The following is a 9,789-nucleotide window of genomic DNA, read 5'->3' on the forward strand; positions in this document are numbered from 1 at the left end:
CTTAAAGTTCATTTTTATTCATTTATTTATCATATTACATATTTTAACTCTCATTAATTATAAATTATTGTCTATAATAAATTTGTAAACTGTTTAATTTATTACCATTAATTTATCAATATATTACCTTTAATTTTTATTATTATTATTTTTATTTTTAAAACTACAAAACTAACCTATTCCCACCCTTGATATGATATGGGACGAAGGTGGGGGATGACAAATTTGCTCAAATCTCGTCTTGTTGCCATTCATTCTCATCACCAACGGCCACACTCACAACAATAATTTCATCCGTCAACCACTTTCGGCACTAATACAATAATATTTAAAGATCAGACAAGAAAAATTAAAAAAAAATTATTTTGATTAAAAGTGTGATTAAAAAAATTAAAATAATATTTTAATCATTCTAAATTAATTAAGTGAGATAGTATTCATTTTTAATCTCTTTTTCCAAATATGTGTGATTATATATATATATATATATATATATATATTTTTAATCACAATTCGTAAATAAATGTGATTGCATATATATTTCCAATCTTGTTTTTATATAAAATAACAAAAATAATTTGAAGTTCTAAAAAAAGAGTTTTAGAGTGCTCTAATATACTGGGTCTGATCTATAATGTGAATTGTGTGTCTGCATTTTTTTTTTTTTTTTTTTCAACTCAGTAAAGCTCAAATTAAAATTTTACTCTTATTCTATGTTTGGATTGAGAGACTTGGAGAGAAAAGAAAATAAATGGAAAGATATGTATTTCTCTTATTTGTTTGGATAACTTAAATAAAGAGAAATGAGGAGAAATGAAGAGAAACTCATTTCTTTTATGACGATCATTTTCAATCTTCTCAAAAGTGAAGAGATTAGGAGAGAAAAGAAACAAACAAATTCTTATATTTTTATAATATCAATTTTATTCATATAAAAATAAAAAAATAAAATAATTGACAAAATATAAAAAAAATTATTTTAATAAAATAACATAAAATATTTTTTTTTTCTTATAAAATCTAGAAAATTGTTTGAGGGCCCGAAATTAGTGGCTCAAAAGTTGGCTCGAAACCCAAAACGACGTCGTTTTGGGTTTCATTTTTTTTTTTTTTTTTTTTTCTTTTTCTTCCTTTTCTTGCTTTTTTCCCTTTTACTTCTTTTTCTTGTTTGAACAGGGACAGGCACAGGCGAGAGAGAGAAAAGAGAGAGAAGAGGAAGAAAAGAAGAGGAAGATGAAGATGATTTGTTGATTTGGATATGGATCTGAAGAAAAAGAAGATGATTCGAATACAGATGAAGATCTGGATCTGAAGAAAAAGAAGATGATTCGACGGTGATGCTGGTGGGTCTCTTGCCTCTGCTCTCTCTACTTTTTTTTTTTTCTTTTCTAATGGATCTAGATCTGAAAGATGACGATGTTGATGATTGTTGTTGTTGATGATGATGTTGTGTTGTTGGATTTTTTAATTTTTTTTTAAATTCGACAATTGAATTGAATTGAATTTTTTTTTTTGTGATTGATGTTGTTGATGAATGTATGTTGTGTAGTTGAATTTTTTTTTTTCAGATTCGAAAAAAGATGAAGATGTTGATGATTGTTGTTGTTGATGATGATATTGTGTTGTTGGATTTTTTAATTTTTTTTTTAAATTCGACAATTGAATTGATTTTTTTTTTTTTTTTTTTTTTTTTTTTGTGATTGATGTTGTTGATGAATGTATGTTGTGTAGTTGAAATTTTTTTTTTCAGATTCGAAAAAAGTTATGATGTTGTGTTGTTGATGAATGTATTGTTGTTGAATGTGTTGTTGTTGTGTTGATGAATGCCCTCTTCTCTCTCAGCTTTCTCTTCTCTCTCTATGTTCATCTTCTCAACTTTCCCTCTCTCTGCTCATCTTCAAAGAGAAAAGGCAAAAAAAAAAATCAAACGACGTCGTTTGATTTTTCGAGCAAATTCGAGCTCGAGAAATTCGGGCTCTGTAACGGGACTCTAAAATCTAACCAAATAAAATGAGAAAAATCATATCTTTATCTTTTCTTTTCTTTAATCACAATCATAGTGTCAGAGTTCTTTTTAGACTTGTTTATTGCTCATAAAATAATTTCTAATTGTTTTAGATTGAGGCCAAACACAATCGACTCTTCCTTATAAATCCTAGGGACTCCCTCAACTATGCTCTCTCTCGATCGACCGCGACAACAACAAATCTACCGCCACTGCCACCACCGCTTCTTCTTCTTCCTCCAAGTCTGCCGCCGTGGAGTATCTGATCGTCAGTTTCCGGCGGCGGCGGAGTCGGAGGGAGCCGGCGGCGGCGAAGCAGTTATCATTACCGGTAACTTCCCGGTGAGCGGTGAAACCTGAAGAAGTCTTTGATTATGAAGAAAGCACAAGAAAGCAACAAGACCAAGCACACCTTCATCCCGAATGCTGTGAGGTTTCTTTCCTCTTGTTTGAAGATTGTCTCTTCCAACGTTCGCTCCGCTGGAGCCTCCGACGCCGGCTCTATCTCCGGTGCTCCCGACGACCTCCACAACTCTACTTCTGTAAAATTTTGTCCATCTATACAAATTCTATATCTGATTCTATGAATTAGTTTTTATATTCTTAAACTTATTATTAACACCAGCTCTTCAATAAATCTTTTTAACACCTTTTTTTTCACCTAACAGATTACCATTATCCCCTAAGCGGGACTCACTTGAACTCATGAGTATTTGATTCTTGCATTTCTTATTCCCAACTTCTTCAGAATTCAAATTCCAAGTACTTGCAATTCAATTCATTAAAAACCTTGCTCGACATAGAAATAATTAATTATGTATATATATATATATATTTTAAATTCTGATTGTAGTTGTGTTTTTAATTTTGATGTTATCATTGTTTGATTGCGTGGATTTAGTTGATAGTAGTTGAGTTTGGATTTTGATTTTGGTTTTTTGGTTTCTAGGAAATTTAAAAAAATAAAAAAATATAAAAAAATTAATTTAAGCAAGTCAATTAGTTGGATTTGCATTTGTTAACCAAACAGGCCAGGCTGATTGGTTGAGTGAGGGTTTCTCAAAGTTACCAATAGCAATTTTGTCGTAATTATTCTTAAAGCTTTCCTATTGGAGAGAAGAAATGGGGGAAAAAGGGGGAAGAGATCAAGGTCTTTAACAGAGATGAATTGGCTATATTTATGCTAATCTCTTGTAAATTCCTCCAAATTGAAGAGATTTTTTTTTAATCTGTATCATCAATTAGTTGGCTATATTTATGGACTGTTTTAGGATTATTTATCCAAAGGATTGGAAGACTGAAAGATACAAGGAAATTATCAAATCTGGAATTGTAAGTAGGAATTTATTTATTCTTCATTTATGATTCCTTGTTAGTTCATCTATGTGGGTGATTATTCTGGATGAATGATTTCCAAGAAAATGGATTTGTGTTGTTAATGGGCAAGTGATGCCCAGACCTGGAGTTTTGAGATTGATGGATGAGGCTAGGGCTGCTGTAAGATGGACATTTTACCTTATAAATGCAATCGTCACTTTGTCATGGCTCTTGAGTTTTTCATTGTATTTGCATCTGTTATCCACAGTTAATTAGGTAAGACTACTTTTCTTTCCAAAGTTTAGTCAAATTCCATGTTCCCTTTCTTACATGAATATATTTGAATTAACCTTTTTGGCTGACGATTATACGGTAAAAAATTAGCAGTCTGCTCTGCTGCAACTAAAAAGTTCTTTTTCAATCCTTAAACCTGTTTTTTTTTTCTCTATCAAATTTAAATTTGATGAAAAATTGTTCAAAATCCATCTCCAACCCTTTCATAAAATGCTTATCAAATCAAGGGAAAAAACACTTTTTTCATCACATTGAGTGAAGCATTTGGAATATTCTCCATATTGAGTGAAGCATTACCAAATTTCATCAACAACATGAGCACTACGCAAGCGAAGTTCTCCTGAACCAGGTGCTTTGGCTTATGCTCCCATTTAGGTATTATTCTCCTGAACCAGGTGCTAGTGGCAGAAATAAGGTCAAGAGACGTGCATATATTTAGCTCTTATAAGAAGGAAAAGCTCTTACAACAAGTGAATAAACATGTATCAAGGTAGGCTGATGTACGCCATAACTCATGACAACGCTAAATTTGGTAGGTTTATGATTTGTTTGACTAGAGTGTTTACATATGTTTCAATGTACGATATTTTATTTGAGTTTTTTTATTTTCTGAAACGTTTAGTTCATATAAGAAGGTAAAGTTCTTGTAAGTGAATAAACATCTATCAAGGTAGGCTGATGTACACCATAAATTGAGTATTTACATATATTTCAAATGTGACATGTGACTTGAGCTTTTAATTTTCTGAAAGTCGAGCGTTCAGGCTTCATTAGTTTTAGGTGCTTTAACTTTCTAATAATTTAATCTCATTATGCAAGTGTATAATCTAGGTGTCTATATTTATATGCATGTAAGTTAGTGTCATTGCCTTTTTAATTTCGGGCAGCAATATGGCCCTTCATAGTTCATGGGGATGCTCTGAACTTATAGATTCTTTAGCTAAAGCTTATTTGTGGTTCTCATTTTTCTGCTCCGTTTCTATTTCAGTAATTTGTGTTTGTCATGTGTTCTGGTTTTTGAAACTAACTTCTGCAGCTTGTTGTTGGGTCGTGCGCTGCTATCTGTTACATGGCAATTTGGGTTGGATACACAGACATGCACTTAATCTTTGGTGTTTCTAAGACTTTAGAGCATGTGCAGCTCAGCGGGGAGAGCTGAATAATCAGTTGAAGCAGTAGCTCTGGAAGATCTAGGTATGCTATTCCAGTCTGTATCTCTCTACCAATGATAGGAATTGCCACTTCTTTTGTAACTAACTTTAGATACTCAGTATGATAGTTCTATATGTTTCTCATTCTTTAGATGTTCTAGCCAGTTCTTATTCAAGCTTTGAAACTTGATGTTGTCGATGAATATTTTTTTAGATTGTGAATGCTTCATTCATATGCCTGCCTAGTGCTCATGTTATAGGGCTGTAAACAAGCGAAGTTCTTATGGTCATTTGCTTTGTTGTCATCCATGAACTTGTTCAAGTGCTCATTAATGACATCATTCTTTGTTCTACAGGAGAAACAAAATTCCAAGAATGAAATTGAATAGCTTGAGTTGAAGTCTTGTTTTTGCAAGTGTCAGTTCGCCTAGAGCATTCACTAGGACACCTAATAAACCAGGTATCCCATGGCTTAAACACACTAACCAACAATTAACTGCATGCATGGAAGCTGCCTATAATCATAATATATCTTTGCATTATTAGCCAAGCAAGTTGACTCAAATCTTGGTGACCTTTGATCCATTTTGCTTTGTTGTCCCTTCTTTTAGGTCTCCAATTATAGGTGGCTTTTTGAATGCAAATATATAGTTTATTGGAAGACCTTTACAAAATGCTTGACTACTACTAGATGTTTGTGACTTTTGGTAGCTGTGTGTACATATATACACATAAATTTTCCTATGTATATGGCGATCTCATGTGTTCTTTCTTCATGTTGATTCCTTTTCATTTTTGATTTAAATGTAGTGTCTCTGTTCTGCTTCTTGCTTAATCATAATAATGTTTTAGAGATTGTTTACACTAATCATAGTATATATATATATATATATATTTTTTTTTTCCTTTTCAGAGGAGGTAATAATTGTAACACAACACTCTGAAAATGGCAAACATAGTTACATAGCTGGGTCTTATGTCAAAGTTGCAAGTAACTTCTGAATTGAAATCTCATCCCCACTGTGATTCATTCCTTCCTGTATGATTCATTCCGTCATATACAGCACCATGTTCTGAGATTAATGAACCACCTTTTCATCTTCTAAAGTTCATGACCCTTTCCCATTGTCAAGCATAAGGTTTTTATGTTTAGCTGCTCAGTTACTTCAATTGGTATTGATTTTTAGTAACCTTAGTTTTTGTTCTATTTATTATTTATTTAATGGAAATGGTTAAGTTTTATCATCAACTTAAGCACTAACTAGGGACAAAATCATCTGTTATTGCCAGCTAAAGCAATGAAATTTTAGTATATTGAAGTTGAGGCTTTTTTATTATTTTGGGATTGGGATTGGCCAAGCACTACGTTAGTGCTCTTTCATCCCAAATCTGAACCCTAATTCATTTTTATATGAATTACCCTTTCTCCATTTTTCACATTATGGAGTTTGAATTATTTGGTTGGCCCCAACTCCAAGGGCCGTTCTCTAGAGAGACTCTAAATCGTGTTACATCTTTGATTAAGAGAGTAATGTGATTCTGTGATATTCTTTTTCCTGGAAGCTTGACATGTCAACAAAACACCCCTCTCGTGTAGTGTATTGCTCAGCTCTCTCTCCATTTTAATCTGTTCTTTGTTCTTAGACCACTTATCAAGAATTTTATATTTTTCCTTACCTATCCAGTTGATGTATCTGGATGATGTTGTCCCTGCATTTAATTTCAGTCTAGTTGATTAATTCAAACTCTGATAAATCCTATAAACTTTTAGATTTTTTTTTCTTTTAATTTTTGTTTTCTTTAATTTTGAACAAATGAGTAAGGCTCCGTTTGGTAGAGTTGTAGGAAATTGATTATAGATTATAGCTTAACAGAAGCTTATAACTGTGAACATAAACTGTTAATCTGTTTGGTGCAACTGTGAGATTATGGATTTAAGTAGTAGGGTAGTGTTTGGTTGATAAGCTGTAAAATAACTTTTTATATAATTATTCTTTTTGCCCTTATATGATATAAAAATGATAATTTTTTCATTTTTTTTCAGTTTTAATTTAAAAAATTATTTCATTAATAAAGGTTAATATAATTAGTATTAATTAGTATCAATTAATATAAAAATTGTTACATTTGATAAAAATGTAATGGAAGTATTATTGTTACAATTTTTTTCCATTATAAATTAATTAATATCAATTAATTGCTTAATTAGTCTCAATTAGTACTAAAATTATTAATTAGTATCAATTAAAGGCTTTATTAGTATCAATTAATAATTAATTCATTACAAAAATATACAATATTAATTTATTCATAATTAATACCAATTAATATTGATTTTTTAATTAATATTGATTTTTTTCTTTTTCTTCAAAAATATACAATTTTTTCTTTTTTAATTAATATTAATATTGATTTTTTTATTTTTCTTCAATTTTTTCCTAGGGTTTCAATGCCGCCGGCGAACAATTGCCGGTGGCTAAGGTTTCAATGTAGATCACGATCGCGACAGCAACAGCAATTATGACAAACAACGCAGATCGAGAGAGAGAGAGAGAGAGAGAGAGAAAGAGAGAGCGCGGAGCAAATCTCAGATCGCGATGGCAATGGTGATGGGAGGTGACGACGGAGCAAATCGTAAGAGAGAGAGAGAGAGAGAAAAGAGAGATCGTGAAGAGAGAGAGAGAGAGAGCTCTAGTTTGTTTGCCAAAAATTGCCTGTCGGAAATCGCCTCAACATGTCGGATATCGCCTCTCTCTCTCTCTCTCTCTCTCTCTCTCTCTCTCTCTCTCCCCAGTGAGCAAATGAGTAGTGTTTTGAAAAAAGAAGTTTATATACTTGGGTTTTTCGTAATAGTTGAAATTGATGAGGGGCATTTAAGTAATTTTGTCCCTCGATTTTCAGCTTTTCGTTTAAGCTAAATGGAAAAGCAGCTCCTTCTCCACTCAAAAAAAAAAGCCGAAAATCAGCTTATAAAAAGCTATAATCTGCACCATTAAGCTACACCAAACGCACAAAAATAACTTATTTTAAGCTATAAGTTGACTTAAGTTGAAAATAAGTTGTGCCAAATAGGCACTAAGTTTATTTCTATGTTTCTAGCGACTTCTGAACTAATTTGTGTTTTCATTATTCATGTCAGAAATTGCTTGGAGAGATGAAAAATATGGTCAAAGAAGACTGAATATTCAAGAATTTTGAGTTTTTCTTCAGTTTTTTATTTTTATTTTTCTAAAAAGATTTTGATTGTGTAATCACAGAAAAAAAACCTTTTATTACTTAATTTTCATTGTATATATCTTTCCAACATTTGAGTTTTGTTTGTGAAATATATGAGATAATTAGCTATTCATATGTGGTCAATGTTGTGATTTAAGGAAACTTTTTGTACAAATAATATTGATTATATTTTAGATATTAATTATGTTCAGATTTTAATCGCTATTTACACACTGTAATTGATAGTCACATTTTATGGTTGAACCTTTATTTTATTACACACACTAACCGTGATGAGAAATATATATAACTGCGATCTTATCTCATTATTAATCATGGATTATTTAAGTTTAATCTCAGGTTTTATTGATTATTAGTCACACTTAAAATCTGTGATCTAAATGTTTATTATCACGGTTAAAACACGTGATGGAATTATCTTTTAATGACAGTCAAAAAGTTTGATAAAAAATTACCCTCAATAAAAAATTCTTGATTAAATAACATACATCACACTTAAAATTCGTGATATATTTATGATTTTGTAGTAGGGCGGCCAACCATATTCCTCAACCACTAATTACCTTCCATCACCACAAACTATCTCTTACTGGCCATAACGATCTTTGGTCATCACTTTTTATTGAAAACCACTTTCAATTACGACTCTAGGCCGCTAACCGGTCATCATCTCCAACCACTTCTTATGTTCAATAATCACCTCTAGCCTTTACCTCTCATTGCCAACAACCACCTTTGACCATCATTTCTAACCGTCGACAATCACGTCTCATAGTCTATATTTTCACTTGTTTTCAAAATAAAATTATTAAATACTTATATATCAAACATACTTTTTGTTTTCATTTTTATTGAAAATAAACATGAACATATTTATTGTTTCTTGTAATAAAAAAAATAATAAACTATAAATTTTGCCAAATGACACCTTATTTGTAGACTGTTTTCTGCAAGTGAACTTTATAGATTAATGAGTTAAGTTTGGCCAGAGCTAGTTTATCACAAAACATTCATTGAAATTTTCTATTTATTTTCGGTCGACTCACAAGTTGGTGAGCATAAAGAATGAAAACACACATGACAGATTTCACTTCTGAAAGAGGAAGGAAAATGTTGAAAGATAGGTAGAACCACGACAATAATTGTACATTTATAAATTTTAGGATTTTAAAAATATTTGCAAAATATGAAAGATAAGAAAAACAAATATATCAAGTTTTGTAAGGAAATGAAAGCTAAACACATTCGAACTCCTTTTACAAATTTTCTAGAGCAGGTAAGATTGACCCTAACCCGCCAATCTGCCTATAGGTTGACCTGAACCCGCCAAACTGCCTATAATTTTATGGGTTTAGACCCTATTATGATATTAGAAAGAGAGAGAAGAGAAACCTGTATTGAATAGTATGAATAATGAATGAGTACAAGTTTTTTAGATGGTATGAAACAGTAGCCATACAAAACAAATTATCTACAACCTACTGCATCTCTCTCTAACTTTTTTTTTAAAATTTTTTTAAATATTTTTTATCTAGTTTGCTTCTGATTATTTGGATAAAATGTGATTAGCAACAAAATTCTTTGAACAATATTTATCTCTCCCTCTAACTTCGATTTTGAATTGTTTTTTTTCAACTACTTCTAGCTCTATTTGCATGCATCTGCTCTATTTGCATGCATCTATATGTACACGGAATGTGAGCCCACTTGATAGGTGTGTTTAAAATATAAATTTTAATTTTAAATTTGAAATATATTTTCTATGTTGTTTAAGTGGTGAAAAGT

The 9,789-nt window shown here is 31.2% G+C and overlaps 2 long non-coding RNA genes across 5 annotated transcripts; both read left to right on the top strand.

Annotated features, from left to right (window-relative positions):
* Positions 1-2,409: 2,409 nt before the first annotated feature.
* On the top strand, positions 2,410-2,793 carry LOC145814437 (uncharacterized). The gene is made up of 2 exons (XR_014357762.1): positions 2,410-2,547; positions 2,674-2,793. It is a non-coding gene; the product is annotated as an uncharacterized LOC145814437 (long non-coding RNA).
* Positions 2,794-3,292: 499 nt separating this feature from the next.
* On the top strand, positions 3,293-8,116 carry LOC145814436 (uncharacterized). Of its 4 annotated transcripts, none has more exons than XR_014357759.1 (3): positions 3,293-4,810; positions 5,124-5,227; positions 7,210-8,116. It is a non-coding gene; the product is annotated as an uncharacterized LOC145814436 (long non-coding RNA). The 4 variants fall into 4 exon arrangements; XR_014357760.1 differs by having other exon boundaries at positions 7,907-8,116; XR_014357761.1 differs by lacking the exon at positions 7,210-8,116 and adding an exon at positions 5,681-6,012.
* The last annotated feature ends 1,673 nt before the right edge of the window (positions 8,117-9,789 follow it).

The sequence above is a fragment of the Camellia sinensis genome, unplaced genomic scaffold (genome assembly GCF_055761805.1).
Source record: "Camellia sinensis isolate YWXY unplaced genomic scaffold, ASM5576180v1 Unanchor10, whole genome shotgun sequence".
Lineage (NCBI taxonomy): Eukaryota > Viridiplantae > Streptophyta > Magnoliopsida > Ericales > Theaceae > Camellia > Camellia sinensis.